This window comes from Leptonychotes weddellii, chromosome 2, assembly GCF_054177405.1.
Source record: "Leptonychotes weddellii isolate Sample4059 chromosome 2, ASM5417740v2, whole genome shotgun sequence".
Lineage (NCBI taxonomy): Eukaryota > Metazoa > Chordata > Mammalia > Carnivora > Phocidae > Leptonychotes > Leptonychotes weddellii.
The window spans coordinates 85,369,925-85,394,356 of NC_138370.1; the positions used below are offsets into that span (position 1 = coordinate 85,369,925).

Genomic DNA, 24,432 nt, shown 5'->3' on the forward strand with positions numbered 1-24,432 from the left:
GGGTTAGCCCGGTGATGGGTATTAAGGAGGGCACGTACTGCATGGAGCACTGGGTGTTATACGAAAACAATGGATCGTGGATCACCACATCAAAAACCAATGACGTGTTGTATGGTGACTAACATAACGTAATAAAATTTAAAAAAACAAATAAATAAAATAAAATAAAATAAAAAGAATCATATGGGCAAATAATAGATTATATGTTAATTAATTTAATTTCAGTTAAAAAATAAATAAATAGAAAAAAAACCCTTACAGAAAATAAATTAAATAAATAAATAAATAAATAAATAAATAAATAAAACACTTTTGTAAAAAAAAAATAAAGTATCATATTGGCTGCTGGGTAGAAAAGAAGGGGCAAAGGTGAAAGCTAGGAAGTTAGCTAGTTAGGAGACTCATGCTTTTTGGAATAAAGTGGTAAAAATTAAGGGTTGAGAAGCAGTTGAATTTTGTATATATTTTAGTTTTGCTGAGGGGCAAGATTTCACAATTACTTCCAAGTTTTGGGAACCTGCAAAAACTAGAAATGCAGTTTGAAGGATGATGATGATGGTGATGATGATTCAAGAAGAATGACACAAAAGAGGTCCCTGCTTAAGAATAAAGAAAACTCCTCCATCAAAAAATTGATAAAGAATAATACATTTTATGCTTACATGGAAAATTAAAATTTTAAGACAAATATGTCTCTTTTTAGTGATGATTACTTGGCTAAATTTCCCTATGGATCAACCAGTTATGAACCTAATCTCATCAGATAAAGAGGTTTCTATGGTTTATTACTGCTAAATAATAAAAACAACACTAGGGGCACATTGTTAGCACAATACTTTGTTAAGCAGATGGTATGTGACTTCAAAATGCACTTTTTAATGTAAGGTTACTGCTTCTATACTTATTGTTTCTGTCATCTTTTTTTCTTTTTTCCTTTATGTAAGAAAAAATATCACAAAATGAACACACTTTGCCTTTCTGTTCCTGGACGCTGCCTCAGTCAGCTCCTGTTGAAAAGTTACAAATTCCTTGTTATCATCACTCCTCAATCCCTTTGTACCATGCTGGCACTCCAAACCACACTATAATCAATACAGATATGTGTTGTAAAATTATATTTCTATAACAGAGTCTATTGAATTCCACCCAAGTAAGAGAAAAAAAGTCCAAGTGTTCAGAACCTTTTGTCTCCTATATGGAAGAGGTTGTTGATGCCTCATAAACACTGCGGAGTTTGCACAGTGGAAACAAAGGTGAGGATTTAGTAGATAACTGGGTAACCACTTGGACAGGGAATAGAAAGGGCAGTTGTCTGCATGAGACATCAATACCTTCAATAGTTCTCTGTGGATTCCTGAAGCTTTTGAACATTCCAGATAGGATGTGAGAGCTGTGCAAAGTCATCTGGAGAGCAGAACAGCATGGCTGCATCAGTCATTATAGAGTCAAACTTTAAATTTTACACTAAAACTTGTAACCCAGAATGACAAGAGGTTCCTTAAGGATAGAGATCACCAGAAGAAAAGAGCTAGAAATGAGAATGACCTTCTGGGAGATAATGGTACATAGCATTAACCCTCCCAACTTCTCTTACAGCATTATTTATTGTCAAGTAAGTTTCAGATACACACTTATATCAAACCTAAGACTGAGGAAATAAAATTTCTGTCATCAAGGCATTTTTTACGTCCATGTGGACTCTGACTGCAACACTGCTCTTTAGGATAAATTTGCTTCAACCACAGGGAGCAATATTGAAACTGATCCACTGAGAAACATATTCCTATATAAATTGTTTTTGTTGTATTCATTTCCACTCAAGCTGCCATGACTTAATAGCTGTAACAGACTCATGATATCATGTTGTTTCCAAGAATTGCTTCACTTGAAGGTCTGTAGCACACAACTAAAATATTGAGTGTGTGAGAGTCATGCATGAGCTATAAAAAGCAGAAGGGAATTAGCATCAACACCAATATCTTGGCTGAGTGTCTAAATGTTATCCTTTGACAGTGGCAGACTATTAAACAATTTTTAAATAAGACATTTTTTCCACCACAAGGAAAATATTCATTTATACTTTACAACCCAGGATTTAAGGCTTTAAAAGAAAATATGCTGTCTGTACCATGGATTATCTAAAGGCATTGGAAAGACCTGCCAATACAATTGGCTTGAGATTGGAAGGTTTGAAACTGTTTTTAAATAAAAAATGGTGTCTAAGAACAAATGAGTCATAGACAAAAGGCCAAACCATCTTATTCTAAAGAAAATTGGAAATATCAAAAAAAACAAAGATCGCATAAGAAAATATGAATAAAGAGTAAAAGAAAGATTACTTTATTCTTATTAACCTTTGCTATTCCGTACTATGATCTTAGACATTTCAGTTATATTTTATTTGATAGTAAACTCCATGTGTTTTGCAAGCCAATCTTGTCTCCCATGGCTTTTCATTCATCTGTGGAATATATTTTACAAAGGTAGTATGATAAGAAGTGTTCTCAGTAGCTAGAGAATTCACAGTGTGCCTTCATTATCTAACAGAGTTTCCCAGCACAGGCACAATTGACATTTGGGGGTGGATAATTCTTTGTTGCAGGGCACTGTTTCTGTTCACTGCAGGATAGTTAGCAGCATCCCTGGCCACTATGTACTAGGTACCAGTAGCATCTCTCCAGTTGGACAACCCCAAATGTCTCTAAAAATTGTTAAATATCCTCTTGGGGCAAATTCACCCTCAATTGGGAACCACCGACCTAAATCAAGAAGCTATGCAATAAAAAAAAAGAAACTATACAATAAAAATTTTGCCATGGATCTATATACAATATGTACACTTGTCCAATTATACCTCTGCCATGAATTCTTTAAGACTTTATATAAAGAAATTAACTATTGCACTAAGAACAAGTTAGTGTCAGGCAAAATGTCTTATGTGGATCATGGACTTAAATAAAGGAGCTCGTGCATTCTGAACAAGCAGAGCTGTACATGCGGTCTCTAATCCTTAAATTCACATTGTGTGAACTCACGAAGTCTCCAAACGTGGCTGTCAAGATACTGAAAAAAGAAGAGGAAGTGAAGACAGAAATTAAAAATAAAATGGAATGAAAATCTGAGTGAGGAAAGAATGGTAGAACTGTGAAATCAATAGAGTTGATGGTAATCAGAGGGCATTGTGGGAAGCTTTTTTTTTGGAGACGTAAAGCTGAAATAGCAAGCAGATTTAACACAATTTAGAAATAGTCTCCAATCACAGATAACATATTTCTCTCAATATATTGTGATGAATAAAATAATACAAAAAAAGTCACCAGAAAGAGTTTCTACAAGAGAATATGCTTGACATATTCTCTTGCTTATACAAGTGGCTTAAGATGCTATCTTCCAGGAAGTCTCCGGAGTTTAAGGACCTTTATCCTTTCAAGAGAACTCTCCACAGATGAAGAATCCTTGAAAGCATTTCAATATCAGAATTAAGTTGGATAGTATTTTGAGGAAGATGTTAGGGAATCAATAAATTGTATGTAAAGTTTGTTTCCTAGTCTGCCTGTTAGTCTTACTCCCTCGAAGTCGAGAATGTGAGAAACACACACAAAGGGAGACAGTCCCCAAGAAGGGCTATGCTCAGAGAGAGAAGCAAACTGGGCTATCAGACTTCAAACGTGATTGGGAGCTGTGGCAAGCTGTTTGTAACAGACACTGCTAATTCAGACCAAATACCCCTTTAAGCAGAACTGCACCCCTTGGTTGAGATCTAATTATTAGAAATACTCTACCCCATCTCCCACCCCCAACCATTAATCTTTGATTTGGGCTAAACTAAACCAAATGACATTCAAAAGAGATTCTATTTCTTAGATTCATAGACGGCGTTTACAAATGAATTTTGCGGCTGGATGCCAGATGGATGAATTTAGGAATAAAAGGCTTCTATCTACAGAGTAGATAACATCTATATTAAGTTTAGAAATAAAACATCAGACAAAAACATTGAAATGTGATTTTCTCACCACAGTGAAAAAAATAACGAAAAACTGAGGGCATGAGAGATGGTGGTTTACTCAAAAAGGACAACTCATGAACTGGCCCACCTACTCAAATTGGAACTGTCATTTACATTTCAAACAAGACACTTCGAGGTTTGCTTTGATGTGGGGAGGGGAGGGGAGCAATTTCCCTGTAGACTCAAATAAGGACTCCAGTTGCTTTCAGGGTCATCTTTCCAGGCCTTAGATAATTATTTCCCAAAGTATGTTCCATGGAATATTATTCCTAAGAGAGTCATTATGAAAAACCGTTCTTTAGCAAATTGGCACATGTTACATTCCCTATAATATGGATATATACCGTGGATAATATTGTGTACCAACATATTACAAGTGTTTTCATCCACCCGATGTACCAGTATTGTTAGGCTAATTTACCTATAAGCAACTTGGCCAAGACCATACTACATGTAAATGAAAAGGAAACCCAGTACTGTTCCCCTGTTGCAGATTTAGAAAGTACATTAAAGTAGCACAGATTTTAAAAACCTTTTAGTAAAGAAAATTGTTTAATTTATGTGTACCGATATTTTCCAAATTATTTTGACCACAAAACCTTTTTTTCTCATAACATATATTTAGGTTCTGCAGAACACTCCAAAAAACACAAGTCTTAGTTATGTCTAATATCTTTTCAAGGTCTAGCATATTATAAATATAAGGTTAAAAAGAAGTTTATCAAGAGACATGCTTATATAATCTGTTCAGAAACAGCAAGTTATATTTTCCATCTGTCCATGAGATTGTGGTTCTTCAATTTTGAAACTAGATACTGAGAGTGAAATGAGCACACTTCATGTCCAGTAGAATAATATTGAAAAGGGATCAGTTAAATAGTAATGCAGCATATGTCCAAGGAACTGACACAAAAGACTATGCCTGCAGATCGCAGTGATTATGTGGCCAGAGGGAAAGCCCTGATTCTGTGGTCTGTAGCCCTTCCGCTCTCTGCTTACCGCCCCGATGTTGCCAGGCTTTCCAACTGCATGGTTGGAAGCCCAAAGTTTTCTGAAGAACTAGACAAATTTTGCTTTTGCTAGCCTTTCTTGCACCTAACAGCTATATAGCTAAAAATGTTGTACATGTAAGCATGCAATTCATGTTACATGTGTAAAGCACCTACAATTATATAAATGATCTTATGCATGTAAAGCACTTTAAGTAATGCTAATCCATGGCAAGAGCTAATAATGTGTATAGTGTGGATAATATTGCGTGCCAACATACTACAAGTTTTGTCATCTACCCAGTGTAGTAATAGCAGTATTCTCACTTACATGTAAGCAACTTGAACAAGATCACACTATATGTGAGTGAGAAGGCAACTGAGTTTTGTCCAAATACAAATTTATTGTTCTGAACCACTGCCTCCTGCAGGAAATCTACCTGGTCAAATCTCAGTTCCAGCTCAGGAGCTAGGAGCTGCTCCTCCCACTTGCAGCAGGTGGCTTGAGAGCACAACAGAGGGGTCTGCTCCCCTTATACTTAGGGTTTAAGTGATTGGTCACTTGTTGTTTCAGTTAACAATTCTAAGATGAAAAAGACTGGGGTTGGGTGATATTTTATTCCTCCAAAAGTCTATCTTCTTTTTTGCAGAGTCAGTTTTATACAAAAATGAGTTTTTAAATAAGATGGGTCAAAAAAAATAGTATTTCATATTTTTTAGCATTTTGCAGCTTATGAAACAATTATATACCCATTTTGTCCTTTTCAACTCTAAAAATACTATGATATAATTAGAAAATAATTATATTTTTATAATTTTACATTTTATAATTTTATGTTTTATAATTATACAAAAATGATATTCAAGAACATGGATATAAACCTTGAGTACTATGTGTCATAAAAATCTATGTAGATCTACCATACAAGTAAGTTTATATTTAGAACTTCTAAGAATTGAGAAAATATACTTTGAATGATCACTCTTCAATTTTCCTTCCAACTGTTTAAAAAATTAGATTTCCAAGGAAATACCAAGGCAATTGGTCAGAATAAAGTGTCCTACAGGTTGACCATTTTCATTATATTTGCTTTCTAGGTGAATGAATCTTTTACTAAGAAAATAGGGTGTTGAGTGCCCTGAGTTAGAAACTACAGTCATGAACTAGAGACAAAATTTTCTAAGTATTCCACAATCTAAAGAAAGCCAAAAAGATCTTCTCTTTTCCAGGGTCACCAGTCAGCCTATCAACCTCCACTCCCCCTTTCTTCATTTATATGACCATCACCTGTAGGAAGCCTTGGAAAAATGACTCAACCTGTGGGGGAGATCACTAAACCAAACTGAAGGGTTACTCCAAAATCTTCTTAAAATCTTATAATCTTCCTTACACCTCTCTAAGAAAAGAAATTAAAAAAAAATTAGACTGATCTCAGGGTGGAGAAAGGGGGCAGAAGCAGAATACTATGCACTCCCACCATTTGTTATGGCAAAAATGTATGAATTTTCTGGGGATTAGGTGAATACTACAGAAGGTAGATGGAGTTTAGCCATCTTACTTGAACCCTAAGAAGGATGCTAGGGTATCCTTTCCTAGGGCAAAAGAAATTAAGAAGAAAGAACAATGAATCTACCAGCAGGGTCAAGTGCTTAGAGGAGTTGAAAGGGATCTAGCTGAAGGCTGATTTCCCTTGTTTGGGAACTGTGTGTGTGTGTGTGTGTGTGTGTGTGTGTGTGTGTAAGAGGGAATTTCTTACTGGGTTCTCTGAACTCACACATCCTTCCCAGGAGAAATCCAGAATTTCGGCACAGCCACAGAATAAACATGAATCACGTGCCCTTTTCTTGAACTCCTCCCTGACACTAGACAAGAGGAAACAAATTTGGTACAAGGTAAAGGGAGCCAAGTACCACATAACTAAGATGTGTTCTGCACATATATACCCATGCTCTAAGGTAAGGGACAGGAAGGAGAAGTAAAAGAACCTGCTAGGCTTCTTTCCCACCTTAGAACTGGCTGGGGACACGTGGGTGGCTCAGTTGGTTAAGTGTCTGCCTTTGGCTCGGGTCATCATCCCAGGGTCCTGGGATCAAGTCCCGTATTAGGCTCCTTGCTCAGCACGGAGCCTGCTTCTCCCTCTGTCTGCCACTCCCCCTGCTCGTGCTCTCTCTCGCGCGCGCTCTCTCTGTCAAATAAATGAATAAAGTTAAAAAAAAAAAAAACAACTGGCCAGTGGTAGGGGAAGGCAAAGAATGTCATCAGTTTATCAGTGACTAACTTTAGATCATGAGATACTTAGAACTTTTTGTTTCTAACTTTTTGTTACATCACATAGGGTTTCATACACTTTAAAGCGTCACGTTCTATACCCTGTATTTATCAGAGTGAGGGCTCTGTTGTGTTCCTGAAAATTCATTATCCTCTGTCTTCTTTCACCAGGAAAATCAGAAGTAAACATATAAAAATATGACGTTTTTGTCAATACTCACTGACTTCTGTGCATTTTAGTATATTTGGATCAAAAATATTCAAAATAATCTTAGTGCCAGTTCAGTGATTAAATTCTAAACAGAGAGTCATTAATAAGGGTGATATTTAACTTCTTCATTAGAGCTAATGGTGGACCTGGATGCAGCAATTTTGGAAATCAAAAGAGTGACATCTAAAATTAATGCATACCAGGGAAAGAGAGCAGGTGATAAAGAACACTACTTAAGATTGAAATTTGTTACTGGGCAGAGTTGAGGTCTGTTATGAGCTGGATTATGTACCTTCCCATATGTTGAAGTCCTAATTCCCAGGACCTCAGATTGTGACTGTCTGTATTCGGAGATAGTGTCTTGAGTAGGAAAGAAACAAAAACAAAACAGTCTTTTCCTCCTGAGTAGGGAAAACCCAGTCCTTCCTCCTGTGTGTCTCCTCTACTCTCACACCACCACCTCACACTTACAACACTTCTGACACTAGATGTGTGAGGACATCCCCACCAAGCAATTTTCTGACACCTGCTGGCCGTCCTACCATTTAACTCATCTCTGACTCTATCTACTTGGAGATGGTGTCAGATCCCACAGGTTAAGGGCTCAATTGCATGAGATTGGTTCCCTCCTTCAGATGCCAACAGCAAGTAGCAGGTCCCCAGGTTACTTACAACTCCTGTCCAATTTGGCTACTAATCAGAGGTTACCATGACCCTCTCCTTGGGTTTAATTAATTCACTAGAGTGATTCACAGAACTCAGGAAAACAGTTACATTTACCAGTTTATTAAAGGATATGATAAGGATACAGACAGACAGATGAAGAGATACATAAGGTGAGGTTTGGAGGGTCCTGAGTGTTGGCGTTTCTGTCCCAGGAGTTGGGGCACGTCATCCTCCTGGTACATGGATGTATTCACCCACCTAGAAGCTCTCTAGACCCTGTATTTTTGGGGTTTTTATGGAGTCTTCATTGTGTATGCATGATTGATCATAAACTCCATTTCCCGCCCTTCTCCCTGGGAGAGGAGCTGAAAATTCCAAGCTTCTAATTATGGCTTGGTCTTCTGGGGACCAGCCCTCATCTAGGAGCCATCCAGAATCCCATCCAGAATCACTGCATTAGAACAAAAGACACTCGTATTACGCAGGAAGTTACAAGGGTTTCAGGAGCCATGTGTCAGGAACTGAGGGACAGGAGGAGGAGACCAATATATATATTTCCTATTAGATCACATGTCTTTAAAAAGGTAACTAAGTGATAATGAGGTCATCAGGGTGGGTCTTAATTTGATATGACTGGTATCCTTATGAGAAAAGGACATTAGGACACAGGCATGTACAGAAAGAAGACCATATGAAGACACAGGGAGAAGATGACCATCTACAAGCCAAAGAGAGAGGCCTCAGAAGAAGCTAACCTTGGGGGCATCTTGATCTCAGACTATAATCCTCCAGAATTGTGAGAAAATAAATTAATATTGCTTAAGTCACCCAGTCAGTGGTATTTTGTTATAATAGTGTTAGAAAACTAATACAAGACCTATATCACAAGATTCTGAAAACATAGTAGAGTTGCAATTTTGACCAAACCAGATTATCTAAAAGGACAGGAACATATTACCTTGGAGATTAAACATAAATCACACTGAGTGTTAATAAAAGTGAGTTTTCTAACACTTTTCCTGTTTGAAATACATTTCAAAATTTAGAAATAAATTTTCTTAGTGTTTTAGTGTTATACTTTTTTCAGGCACTTTGAGTTTTTATTGGTTTATTTTCCCAAGGATAGAACTCTTGGGACATAACTGATTTTCAAAAGCATTATTAATAGCCAACTCAAACAATTGCAAAATCATCAAGACTTATATGCACTCTGTGGGAAAAATGAATCAATTTTTTTTTAAAGATTTTATTTATTTATTTGAGAGAGAGAGAGAAAAAAACAGCATGACAAGGGAGAGGGTCAGAGGGAGAAGCAGGCTCCCCGATGAGCAGGGAGCCGGATATGAGACTCGATCCCAGGACTCTGGGATCATGACCTGAGCCGAAGGCAGTCTCTTAACCAACTGAGCCACCCAGGCACCCCTGAATCCAATTTTTTATAAAAACTTTTTTTCTTAAGAAAAATCAAACAGCTACATATGACAGGTTTATGAATCTAAGCTGAGATACAGAAAAATAGTTACAATGAATGAGTGGATAGAAATTCTACATATCCCAGGTGCTCATTATTATTTGTATTTAATAACAAAGCTACTCTGAAATTGATTAATAACTTATTCTGGTCTAAGATACAGCAAGGAATTACTCCCACATATTCAAGGAAATGCTGAGCTGTTTCTAGTGGTTTAGTTTTGGTCTAGAATTCCTTCTCTAATGTTACATGAAAAGCCCTTTTAGGTAGACTTGGAAGACCAAGATTCATATTTTGATCCATAAGTTAACATTAGCTGAGACATCTTTACACATTGCTTTCTTTATCCTCAGACTTTCTCCTGATTTTAGCTTCACCTTATAAGAGACTTGGAGTTAAAGAATATCTCCTATTTCCAAGTGTGATACAGACTATCCATTTTATTGCTCTCTAATGTCAAGAAAAGACATTAAATACATATATACATAGCACCTTTTACAAAGAAAGGGAACTTTACTCTCTTAGCTGTCTATAACGGATTTCCATTCCAACATGGTGGCTCTTCTTGTCCTTGATCAGTATCATAGCTTTTTCTAAGACTGTACGTGGAACAGATAACTTTCTACTCTTCCATACCGATTTTAATCATATCCAATATGCAATTATAACTTCATCAGTAATGGGAAAAAAAACATGTCAATGTTTCTAACTGTGTTTGCACATGGATCCCACATGTCTCATAGAATGTGCTTTAGGAATATAATGTTGGAGGTACTGTGAAAGAAGTAATTTCTGTACAAAATAAGAGATGACTCCAAAGATTATGGGTTTTTTGCCTTTTAGGAGATTCACTAGCGTTGTGTCTGACCTTGCAATATTATTCAAATTGTCTTTTATTAATTTTTTTTAGATACTCAGCTTCTAAAAGGCTTTTGAACTAGTCTTAGCATCTGACTGGTTCCATTATTAATTAATGAACTGAATACAGCTGTTGATATGTGCTCATTTTACGTTTGTATAAAAGTCTTGTTTTACATTTTGGAAATTATACTTTAACAACTTATAAAAAATGGTGTCATTACAAAGAGGGAGTATTTCACAGAGTAAAATTTCACCTTTAAATACTTTGCCTTTGAGATATTGTAAATATTTTTCTTTTGGACCAAAAGTCTTCATCATGACAGTTCTCTTTTGCTTGAAGCATGCTTGCCTACAAAATAATAGACTTTAAAATTGTAGCTAAATTTATTAGAGAAATTCAATGATTCACAAAGAAAGAAGTGTTATGACATATTTATAACTCTGCCTTTCCAATATCTTCAGCATATGTTGAAATTTGTAATTCTATACTAGTCCAGAAACTTAAGTACTTACACAGGAGAAGCCCTATAGACCTCTCCTCTAGATAAAGATTTCTTGCTTTTGCCTGCTATCTAAAAATGTATTCTAAAGCTCATTACCCAGTATACTTCTCACTATAAGGTCTGACTGGAAACAGAATATGTCTCTCATCTTCCCACCCTGAAAGTAATAAAAATACAAAAATAATAATGACCAGAAGCTACTTCATGTTATTCTGCAAATTAATTTTACTGGCAGGCACTAGTCCTGAGATTCGATTTTTAAAAATCTGGAAAAAAAAAAAAAAGAACCTTGCACAGGCAGAAAGCAACAAGATGGCTTTCTAAAAGCAAGCCCTTGTTTTAAGAATTTGTTGGCTTAATAAATGAAACAACCTAAGACTGAACACATGCCATAATGATTACATTTTGCCGGAAAAGCCAGTGCCTCTGGCTTTTTTGCTTTAGAGCTAAAAGTAATCCTCTTTCTGGTCTGTAGTTGCAGCTCTGAGTCATTCCTTCTACCAGAGATAAGGAGTAGAGATCAGAAAATAACAGGCATATAAATATAACTAACTGAAACAACATGCAACTGACCCAGTCAAGTTATAGAAACAGTCTGTGATTGACAAAACAGCTATTTTTTTATAATATAGTGAAGACTGAGAAATAGTTTCTTATGCCTAAGCTGTTGTTTAATTTAATAAAGCCAGTCATATTAATTTGGCAATCCTCCTGGGCTGGATTGAGACTCAGTTATGAAAGTGGCTACGGATCCTTTCCAGATGCCTGTGGTAATGGTAGTGATGTCCTCAAAAGTTGAATACATACATACACACATACATGCATGCTAATTGGTTAAATAAAACATTTATTTTAGGTGTTACAATATAACTGCTTAAATCAAAAGATAAGCAAAGCACATGCTCTCCGTTTAATCTAGGTTTATTTCTACCCTCCTTCATTTTAGTTAAAAAGTCTTAAGTATAACCAAAATTAGGGATCTAAATTAAAATTCTGGTTCTATTTTAAAGCACTAAGAACAAATCTGGGCAGTGACATCCATGTCTAGTCTGCAAATCATCTGACTTTCAGGGCCAAGGATGACAAAGTCCCACTTCATAAGTATAGTACTTAAATATATATATAAGATTTATGCTGGTATTTCTGGAAACTATCAAATTCAATATATATCTTAAACTATGGTAATAATTAGCATTAACATTTTTGAATGCTTATAATGTGGTTATAATGGAATTTGGTTAAACACTTTGTATCAATCTCTTATTTTCTTCACACTATAGACACTATTATTTTATTCCAGTTTATAAATAAAGATATTGAAGCTTAGAGAGAGTAAGTAACTTGCCTAAAGTCGCACATCTATGGCAAAAATGGTAGGAACTCAGGGAATCAAACTCCAAAAGTAGATTTCTAAACATTAGTCTACATGGACTCCTTTGGCTTCATGTGGTATCTTTGTAAATTAATCTTGGCTAAGAAATGCAATTAACATTTAGTTACCTTATTCCTGCATGATCTCTCACTGCAGGACTGGTGATAATTATAATTAACCAAGCCAACAGAAAATTACAGTTAGAGAAATCTAAACTTTACCATAATTAATTAATTTGCAACTAGTCATTTCTTATGGCTATGTTATAATTTAGAGTTTTTGTTTCCACAAGTAAATAACATAAAGAAGCTCATAATTCATGATTTTATCCTCACCGTACTCATAACACATCCTCATAGGAAATGTGTTTTTTTAATCAAAGAAAATATGTGTTTTAATTTCCAAGAATTCTGCTACGTTCCCAAATTCTCAGTTGTGTTTGCATTCACCCATTATAAGTTCCACTGTTCCATATTTTTAATGGAAGGCAGTTAAATTCCCAACTTTTTTTTTTACTATGTATGTTCTCTTAAAAATACATTTCTTACTTTAGATATCTAGAAAGCATATTGAAGATAATCAACATTTTGATTTTGATTTGATTTTCCACCCCAGGTGGCATGGAAACGTCCCATGATCTGAACCCTCTCAAAGTTTTTGTTGCAGCTTTTTTTTGAAGTTTTAAGAAGTTACGACTTCCCCCACACTGGTGCATTGGCTTAATTCCCCCACGCCTGCAGGTCCCAGCACCATTGTTACCACGGTGTTTTGATGGGCTCCACATTCGCAGCTCTCCAAGGATCCGTGACTGAGTTGAATGAAAGCTTTGCTACTTGGCAGAAGTAGCAAGAACACATAAAACCTGCCAGCTGTCAAGGATGTAAATGGTGATTTTGTTTCACTTTTTAATGAATTAAAGCAGGATTGAAATCAATCCAAAGACAGCATGTTTGGCCTTTTAAAGGGAAAAAAAAATGGAAGAGTGGAATGTTTTCTTCTCTCCTGGCAATGGTGTGCAGTGAGGTGTTGATGATTAGTATGGGTAGTCAACACTCCGGGAAAGCTATCTAAAGGCTGTTTTTGTTGTTGGTTTCTTTTACCTCTAATCAAATGCACTCTATTGGCCTGAGGCAAAGAGACCCTCCCCATTCTTTCTTAGAAAAATTTCTATACCTCTGACCTTCCCCAAAGGCAAAAAACGAGAATGTTTCCTTAAATGTTATTATCTCTCAAATCATTCAGCAGGGTGCATGTGTTTGGGGGAGAATACCCTAAAAACTATGTATTTTTTATTTATTTTATTTTTTTATTTTTTGCTTTCTATTTCCACAGCCAGCAGTGAGTGCAATTTATTTATACGATTTTGATTCACTGAATCACAAGTACTCATAGGAACTGACAAAACACAATTGCACATCTCTCAAATGCGCTCAGAATTACATTATTTTGTTAAGAGTTATCAGGTATTTTGTATAACCATTTAAGTTTTACCCAATTATGTATTCACCTGTGTAAGAAAATGTGCAAGAAAATGTACAGGTTTGCTCTTGTTGTTTGCACCAAAGTAGTAAGATCTTTAACTCTCCATACTTTAATTTTTGCTTTTTAATATGAAAACAATCTTCTGGTGGCGATTTGGCAAAAAGCACGAGAAAAGAGATGATTTTACTGTCATTCGACCTTTATTTGCATTTTTTTCTCCATTATGTAATAATACAGATTTGGCATTCTCCCATCTTCTTCCCTGAAACAAATGTACTTTTTAAGTTCTGCCCTGTTTCTCTCTGGAATTATCAACTGCCACTAGATTAAAGATGACTATGTCCCTTTGTCTCTACATTTGTGATTCACTTTATGAATCATTAAGGTCCACCCAACTGTTATCACCAGTAGGACATCATCTGATCACATGCTTTATTTGACAGAGAATGGATAAAACAGAATCAGGGAATTTTACTCTCTTTGATAAAGAACACTTCCACTTAGACTTGAGCCAATTTATTTAAGCTTAAAATGGCCTTTAGTCTAGACAGTATAGAGATCAAGTAGTCAGAGCCTTCTTTTTTTTTTTTAAAGATTTTATTTATTTATTTGAGACAGAGAGAATGAGAGAGACAGAGAGCACATGAGAGGGGGGAGGGTCAGAGGGAGGAGCAGACTCCCTGCAGAGCAGGGAGCCCGATGCGGGACTCCATCCTGGGACTCCAGGATCATGACCTGAGCCGAAGGCAGTCGCTTAACCAACTGAGCCACCCAGGCACCCTATTCAGAGCCTTCTAAGAAGGAACCAGTGCTACTTCCCAGAAAACTGATCAAAATCAGGGAAAAAAAAAAAACCTTGATGGCAAAACTGAGATTGTATCCATTTGAGGCAACAATCCACTCAAGGCTCAGTAATGGGTCAAACCAAACTCTCTTGTATCCAACCACTTCTAAACTGAAGCCAGGACTTGCTTAAACAGTTTTGTTACTTTTGCTTGCTTGTGAAACCTGGTGGCATTTGTCTTTTATGTCACTGTTGCCTTGGTTGGAGAGAGCGTCTTCAAAAGTCAATATCCCCTTCTTCCCTTTGCAACATAGCAAAGATTGCCGTAAGTGACTATGAATACCTGAGGAAATGTAGTAAGTTTATAGTCATCTCTTGCACTACCCACCAGATATTTGTAATTGCTATACACTGTAGCATATAAAAATTCTAAAAGTTTATTCAGGCACCATAGCCAAAAAAGGGATATGCTTAAGTTGATTTAAAAGAATGCCTCACAGTTTCCCAATTTCAAAACATTGAACTCTTCTCAATATTCAGAAGAATGAAGTCAAAAGACCCAAGACTTAAAGTCAGAAATTATATGTTGAAATGCTTGATCTTAAGTTCATATCCCTCATCTGTCATGTGTCAATGAAAATAATAGCATCACAGGATTGTTCTCCATCAGAAGAAATAATATGTGTAAAAACATGTTTTAAACAGTCAAGTTTGCTATTATATTTACTATAGGAGCAAAGAGGCTTTTTTTGAAAAAATAATTTTTACCTGAAGACATAAAATATCCTTAACTATGAATATCGAGTTAAAATTTTCTTTGATTTTTTGGTCAGTTGATTGTACAGATATAGGTACTTCAGTTGTAGCAATGCACACACAAAATTATTCCTTAATTTGTTTATCAGAATTCAATTATTTTGCTTTGAGTCTTTTATTTAAGAATATAGCTAATTTTGGGGCGCCTGGGTGGCTCAGTTGGTTAAGTGACTGCCTTCGGCTCAGGTCATGATCCTGGAGTCCCTGAATCGAGTCCCACATCGGGCTCCCTGCTCAGCGGGGAGTCTGCTTCTCCCTCTGACCCTCCCCACTCTCATGTGCTCTCTCTCATTCTCTCTCTCTCAAATTAATAAATAAATAAAATCTTTAAAAAAAAAAGAATATAGCTAATTTTGTCATTGGGTATAAAGTTTTAAAAATTTGCTACTAATCAATAGTTTGTTAAGGACAAATCATATTTTAATGGTATGTTCTTTACCCACAGGCAATCTCAAAACACCTTTTAATTGCACGAAAATCCTTTTTATGTTCTCTGAAGCTAAACATAATTAGACAAGTTGCCATTTATAACTTTAACACACTGTAAGGAAACATTTTTTAAAGAAATAATTAAATTTTGCTCTATTTTATTTATATATATCTCTTCCAAATCTCAAGTTAAAGTTAAAAACTGATGTAGGAATGTAGTTGAGAAAAGATTTAATGGGTAACATTTCAAAACTATACTAAGTACATAATTTATTTAGGGTTGAATGACCATTATTTTAAAAAGCACAGCATATATATTTCACTTGGAGTTATAAGTAGGCAGAAGAAGGAAAGGGAAAAAAGAAATGCCTAAATACTATATAGCTGGGAGGCATTTGCAGTAGGTAAGGACACAGAAAATCTACCCATGTGGTTTCTACATCTGTTTTAAAAACTAATCATGTGAGCTTAAATGAGTCCTAAATACACATAAATCATAATACATAAAGCAGAGTTTAGCTTTCTGACATTTAAACATACCTGAGTACACGTGACTACATTATCATTTTGTTTGTACAATAAAATATTAAAGAGGATGTAAATATAATTAAAATAACACATAATCATTAAATAATACCAAGTCATAATGATATCTAAATAATTACTGTGTCAACACTTCTAAGTATTTTACACATACTAATTCACTTAATTCTCACAAAAATCCCAGGAGAAAAAATACTATTATTCTTATCATTTACGGACGACAGAGCTAAGACCGGTAGAGATAAAGTAACTTGCCGTCAATGACATAGCTAGTAAATGGCTGTCTACTTTTAAGAGTCAGCTGTTTTCTTAACCTCCTTAAAATTGATTTATAACTGGACCTTAAAATACAAATCTGTTTATTGACTTTACTGAATCACAATTTAGTGAAAATTAACACACACAGACACATGCACACATGCTTATTTGCATATATATAATCAGCTTTAGGGAAGGGTGAGATAATAAGAAATGTAATGGAAGTGTTTCCTAATCATTGTTATAATAGCAATAATATAAGGCAATAATATCTCACATGCATTGAGCACTTACTACATGCCAGTCACCGTACTGAGTCACTGTACTCAGCACTCTGGAATAATTAATCTCTCTGTTCTAAAAAAATCTTACAAGATAGATTCCATTATCTCCAATCTATAGGAAAATGAAATAAAGACAGCATACGTTTCCCAAAATCAAACAGCATTAGCTGTGGTAGAACCACAGTTTTGAATCCAGGAAATCTTATTTTAAAGCTTATATTTTTTGTGGAATTTAAGAAAGAAAACAGATGAACATACGGGAAGCGGGGAAAAGGAAAAATGGAAACAAACCATAAGAGACTCCTAAGGATAGAGAACAAACTGAGGGTTACTGGAGGGGTAGTGGGTGGGGGTACGAGCTAGATAGGTGATGGGTATTAAGAAGCGCACTTGTGATGAGCACTGGATGTGGTATGTAAGTGATGAATCACTGAATTCTACTCCTGAAACCCATATTGCACTGTATGTTAACTAACTAAAATTTAAATTAAAAAAAAAAAACCTTATATTAAGTACTACACTGTTTTACCTTTCTATAACTTCTTTACTGTTTTTCATTTCCTAAATTATTTTATAAATGTTTGCAACTTATCTTTGACTATATAATGTCCCTTGAATAGGTCAATTTGTTTATTCCTCTCATCCAAATATTGGTTTTACATTATTTTTAATTAGCCAAATCCCAAATAAACCTTGTCAAGCCCTTAACTTCAAAGACGAAGTAATTCATAGATCTGAAAATTTATTTACTCCCAACCTCTGAAAATATTATTTTGAAAGAAATGTGTTAGTCTTTGGAATTTTATGTGTTACTGTGACTCTTAAAATTATTGTTTCATTCTCCTCTGAACTACCACACTTAAATATCACAATCTTTAGATTCTTTAAATCTCTGTATCATTACTTTCCTAAATAATTCTCCAACACTGATATAACGTACAATGCTGAAATTATTCTCCATTACCGAGATTATGGTCAGGAAGTTCTCAGGATATCTATCCCATAATTACCTTCTGAAGGTTGAATTTTAGTCTGTTTCAGACTTTGCATATGTTAGAAAAAATGACCCAGAAATTTTATTTATGCTGTTAAAAGGAATAAATTGATACATTAAAAATATTATTCTGTGGCTTTTAAAAGCCAATTTTATTATATATTTGGAAAGAACTACAGGCCAGTCTCAAATTCTCCCCATCCTATGTCATGTGTTTTTTCTGATCAAAGTTTGGTAATACTAAAATTAGGAAAACAAAACCTTAATTATATTTAAACTAGAGGTTTTAATCATTGACTCCTTTCTAATCAAGTTAAATTATCTAGAATCAAAAAATTACATTAATCAAAATACAGAACTGCAATTGTAAAAGACATAGTTCACAGATAATAAATTATGTCAAATATTGAGGTTCATTAAGATGTTTAAAGGCAAATATAATTCCTGTGAATTATTTTTAAGGTATAATTGATATACAACATTATGTTAGTTTCAGTTGTACAACATAATGATTCAGTATTTGTATATCTGGGAAATGATCACCACATAAGTCTAGTCAACATCCATCACCATCTGTAGAGTTACACAATTTTTTCTTGTGATGAGAACTTTTAAGATCTATTCTCCTAGTAACTTTCAAATATGCAATACAGTATTAATAACTATAGTCACCATGGTATACATTACACCTCCATGATTTATTTATTTCATAACTAAAAACTTGTACCTTTTGATTCCTTCACTTAATTTACCCAACACTTACCCCCAGCCTCCGGTAACCACCAATCTATTCTCCTTATCTATGAGCTTGGTTTTGTTTTTTAGATTCCACATATAAATGAGATTATGTGGTATTTGTCTTTCTCGATCTGATTTAGTTTTTTATTTAGCATAATACCTCAAGATTCATCCACGTTGTCACAAATGGGAAGATTTCATTCTTTTTTATGTCTGAAAAGTATTCCATCATGGGGTGTGTGTGTGTGTGTGTGTGTGTGTGTGTAGAGAGAGAGAAAAGAGTAAGCAATGTTGCAATGAACACGTAGGTGCCTATATCTTTTAGTGCTAGTGTTTTCACTTACTTCGGGTAAATACCCAGAAGTGGAAGTGCTGAATCATATGGTAGTTCTATTTTTAATTTTTTGAGGAATCTTTATACTGTTTCCCATAGTGGTTACACCAATTTACATTCCCACCAACAGAGCACAAGGGTTTACTTTTCTCCATATCCTCCCCAACACTTGTTATCTCACATCTTTTTTGGAAATAGCTATTCTAGTAAGTGTATGTGGTATCTATTGTGGTTTTGATTTGCATGTCCCTGATAATTAGTGATGTTGAGCATCTTTTCATGTACCTGTCAGCCATCTGTATGTCTTCTTTGGAAAAATGTCTATTCAGATTCTATGCATATTTTTAAATCAGATATGTTTTTTGCTATTGAGTTGTATGAGATACATGTATATTGATACTATATATAGTGAGATATATGTTGTATGATATATATATATATCATGTACATTGATACATATATATAGTGAGATATATGATTTGCAAATATTTGCAAATATTTTCTCTCATTCAGTAGGTTGCCTTTTCATTTTGTTGATGGTTTTCTTTGTGGCTTCTGTCCATTTTTGCAATGAGCTTACTCTCTCTTGAATAGGTTAATTGAACAAAAAAATTTTTACAAATAGTTTAAGAGCAGGAATTTTCTAAGTCAATTCTGAATATAAAGAGGATTTTCTAGGCCCTAAATCAGATGGCTGTCATCTAACAGGTTTATCATTGGTGACTCATTCAGTATAACTAGAAGCAGGAAATAAGTAGGAAAAAATTACCATTGTTTTTCCTCTGCAATGAGAAATATTAAAAAAATATCAGTGAAGAAGCATAGAAGGAAGAATGAGAAGTCTAATGGCTTATTGGAGTACCAGAAGGAGATGCTACAGAGATTAGGGAAACAAAGTATTCAGACCTAATGGTTGACAATTTTCCAAAAATTATGAAAGACTTATATCCTCAAAGTCAAAAAGCACAGGAGTACCAGAAGGAGATGCTACAGAGATCAGGGAAACAAAGTATTCAGACCTAATGGTTGACAATTTTCCAAAAATTATGAAAGACTTATATCCTCAAAGTCAAAAAGCACAATGACTCCAAACACAATAAATAAAATGCACCCAAGCATATCATAATTAAATATTAGAGGAAAAACAAAGAATAGAACTTTAAGGCAGCCAGGGCAAAAAAGAGATCAACTGTGAAGGAACATCTACTGTACTCACTGCTGACTCTTCAACAAACAACAAACAACTACCTGTGGAGCATTTTCAATGTACAAGATGGAATAATGGTAAAAATGGGATTATGTGTACAGTGGAACTATTTATTAAGATGAAAGTGATATAAAGACATATTCAAAGAAATGAAAATTATGCAAGTTTATTACTACATACTTTCTCCAAAGGAACTTCTAGACTTTAGAATTTAGATAATGTACTTAAGGTAGTAGGAGAACAATCCCAGAAGACTAGGATGAAAAAAAGCAATGGTGAGTAGATAAAAGGTTAAATATGTGAGTAAATCTAAACAAATATGAAAGAAGAAGATGTGGCTTATACATACAATGGAATACTACTCAGCCATAAAAAAAGAATGAGATCTTACCATTTGCAATGATATGGATGGATTATGCTAAGTGAAATAAATCAGACTGAGAAAGAGAAATACCATGTGATTTCACTTATATGGAATTTAAGAAACAAAACAAATGAACAAAGAAAAAAGAGACAAAGAAACAAACAACAACAACAGAAACAGACTCTTAAATACAGAAAACAAAGCTGTGGTTGCCAGAGGGGAGATGGGTGGGGGGATGGTACACTTATCTTGGGTGCTGTGCAATGTATAGAACTGTTGAATCACTATATTGTATACCTGAAACTAATATAACACTGTATGTTAATTACACCTCAATAAAAAATTATTATGAATTTATTTATTTATTTTAAATATTTTTATTCATTTATTTGAGAGAGAGAGCACAAGTGGGGGGGCAGAGGCAGAGTGAGAGGGAGAAGCAGGCCCCCCGATGAGCAGGGAGCCCGATGTGGGGCTCCATCCCAGGACCCTGGGATCACAACTTGAGCCAAAGACAGATGCTTAACTGACTGAGCCACCCAGGTGCCCCAATTATTATGAATTTAAAAACTATTAATGGTATAAAATAATCTTTTCTCCTCTGAGGATAAAAAATGATAGAACTAAAGTAAAAGTAAAAAATAGCATATAAGTCATTCTAAGCTTTTTGTATTATTTAGGAGGATGGTAAAGATGTTGAGCAGCTTTAGATTTTGCCAAGAATATTAGTTAAAATTTATAAACTGGATCAGGTAGATTGCACTAAAATACACAGCAGTAACAAATTACAGCAACAAAAGATTACTTCTCTCTCATTTATACTTTTCATGGGTTGTTTATGGCTCTGTTCCATAGCCTCTTCTTTCCAAATCAAGGCTAAAGGGGCAACCTCCTGCCTAGTATGCCAGAAGGACAAAAAATTGGCAGATACACACCTTGACCATTAAAGTTGAGTAAATATACATCTCGAAGGCAGCTTTCAGGAAGAAATTAACTGATCTCTCATCTTACTCAGAGATTTTAACACAATCCTGCCAGTATTTATATGAAAGCCCTTTCAATAAAAAAAAAAAAAAAGTTGGACGAGCATCCAATTTTTTCCCAAAACTATTGACCAATTTCCAATCAATATTTACTGAGTAACTATCTTCTCCCTAGGAGTTTTTAATCATATTGGAACACCTTTTATGCATTTAGCTTTGCTTCAGAATTATCAATTCTTTTCCATTGGTTTGTCCTATCATACTTTTTGTAAATTTTAATTTTATAATATTTTAATAAATCCCAGGGAATGTGCCTTTTGTTATTTCTTCTAAGGAAAAACTGTTACTATAATCACCGGTTTCCAACTGTTGATATGTTTACAAAATTCACTCTTTCCATCTGTAACTATTTTATTTATTTTTAAACTAAGTATTAGATGTGTACATCCTAGTCTTTTTTCCTAGACACTTTGCACATGTCATGTCTCTCTTAAGCACCTACTGGGCAGTCTTTACCTATAGCTGCAGTTCTTGGGGCTTCTGGTAACCATTCCCTTTCCTCACCCCTTCAGGTGTAAAGATAGTAATGGTTTCCAGCTGGTGTTGATTCTGGCTTTTTCAGTCCCTTGTTGGATTCCCTTTAACCCCACCCACAAGTCTATAAATCGTCCTTTCATTAAACTCTCTTCCATCAACCCCATTGAATGGTGTCAACATTTTCCCTCCATGTCCCTCACTGGCATGGATATGCATTATATTACAAGCCCTATTTCTTCCAGAGAAAGTAATGCTCAAAGGTGAAGTCATTTTCCAAGCTTTCACAGCAGATGAGGGAGGTGAAACTCACATTTAAACCCATGCTTTCAAATGCCAATTTTCACAGATGTCATCACGTAGGTTGGTAGATAAAGACTGACCTATAGCTGATACTTGGTCTATTGAAAACTTACATATAATAAAATGTATTTTTGCAATATTTTAGAGCAAGCAATGACTGTTAGGAAAGTATTATATCAGTATTACGGTTTCTTAGCTGTCTGGCAACAACAGTATTTTTCTGAGAGCTAGCCATATCACAAGAAGATCAGGGACATTTTAAGAGTGAGATTTAGTACAGGAGGCAGATAATCAGCAATAGCAGATTTGGAAATGTGAACTTCTTTGGAAATGGATGTCCACAAAGAAAACCTGAGAGTTTGCCACTTGTTGGCCCTCTTTCCAATTGTCATAAATCCAGGGCAAAATTGCCAAAATCTCAATGTCACAATTGATGCAAAGGGGAACATGTGGTGGTGGGGGGGGAGAGAGGATGGGTATTCCACCCTGTAATACTTGGTTAGTTTTCTGGAAAATAAAAATAAATTTGCCAAACTTAATCTGAACTTCTTGGCTTTGTTGAGCCTTTCATCCATAATTAATGTGAAGTTTCACCATCACTGTAAGGCCCACATGTCTTAATCCTGCTTTTTTTGTGGTTTGATGATAAAAACCACAGACCGTCAGAAGTGCACAGAAAATTCAATAGAGCTTTAAAAAAAAGGTTCTGGTCGTCTTTTTTTTTTTTTTTTTCCTTTGCATATAGATTTTGCAGTCTGGAATAGGACAAAACTGAAATTTCAAAGGAATCTTAATGAGTTAAATCCACTAGAATGCAAAATCACTGAATCAATTCAACCAAGTTCATCCACTTGAAACTACCAAACACATAATTCTGGTCATGATATTACTATTTACCTGTACTGATATTGAAGATCATCTTTTAATGTTTTTTAGCTTTACTGAGATATAATTGACACATAACATTATGTATATACTTTTTACCATTTAGTTTGACTCTGGCACGGATCTAATGCTTTAACCAATTCAGTCCTCTTTTTTTTAAGATTTTTTTTTTTTAAAGTAATCTCTACACCCAACGTGGGGCTCGAACTCACAACCCTGAGATCAAGAGTTGCATGCTCTACTGACTGAGTCAGTCAGGCAACCCACTTTAGTTCTTAAGAGTACTATTATTAAAATCATTCTACATATGTGAAAACTGAGAGGCAGAGAGATTCATTAACTTACACAAGATACAGGTAACAGAGGTAGCAGAGGAGGAATAGTTTCGTTCCAGATCTTGAATTTAGTTGGAGGCAATTCTCCAAGGTTGCCTTGTATTGCTGCACATTTTGTGAACAGAGGCATCGGCTGCTTTTGTCCCAGACTATCTTTTCAAGGGTGTTTGCATAGTAAACAGCTTTGGAAGTAGAAATTGTGAATTTTTATCAAGCAGAGAGAAGATTTAATTATGGTCCAGGGTAATAAAGGTTGCATCTCCCTCCATAGAAAAGGTCAGATTTTTCTTGCAGCTAATTATAAAAGATTTGAATTCTCTAAGCTTGAGATTTATAAGCCATGATGTAAATCCACTATGTGCAGCATCCATATTGACCCCTCTACATTGCCTCCATGGAACTATTTGATTACATTCCACTAGGAGCTCACCTGGAGCTTGGAACATCCAAGATGGTCTCATTCTCATGTCTGTTGCTTCAGCTGGGGTAGTTGGAAATGTCTTGGCAGAGCCATTCCGCCTTGCAAAGGGACTGAACTTATGTGATTCCCAGAACACCAAGAGGATAGCAAGCATAAGCTGCCAGACTCTTTTTTTTTTTAAAGGCATTTCTTTTTTTTTTTTTTTTAAAGATTTTATTTATTTATTTGCGAGAGACAGAATGAGAGACAGAGAGCACGAGAGGGAGGAGGGTCAGAGGGAGAAGCAGACTCCCCGCTGAGCAGGGAGCCCGATGCGGGACTCCATCCCGGGACTCCATCCCAGGACCCCGGGACCATGACCTGGGCAGAAGGCAGTCGCTTAACCGA

The 24,432-nt window shown here is 35.3% G+C and overlaps 2 long non-coding RNA genes across 2 annotated transcripts in view; one reads left to right on the plus strand and one right to left on the minus strand.

The window, feature by feature from the left end:
• LOC145720123 (uncharacterized) overlaps positions 1-12,049 on the plus strand; it is a 92,780-nt gene extending 80,731 nt beyond the window's left edge. Inside the window, exon 5 of the long non-coding RNA XR_014142878.1 lies at positions 11,990-12,049. This is a non-coding gene — a long non-coding RNA (uncharacterized LOC145720123). The remainder of the gene's footprint in view (positions 1-11,989) is intronic.
• The window catches only part of LOC145720329 (uncharacterized), a 256,420-nt gene extending 232,274 nt beyond the window's left edge, over positions 1-24,146 (minus strand). Inside the window, exon 1 of the long non-coding RNA XR_014143246.1 lies at positions 24,055-24,146. This is a non-coding gene — a long non-coding RNA (uncharacterized LOC145720329). The remainder of the gene's footprint in view (positions 1-24,054) is intronic.
• Positions 24,147-24,432: the final 286 nt, after the last annotated feature.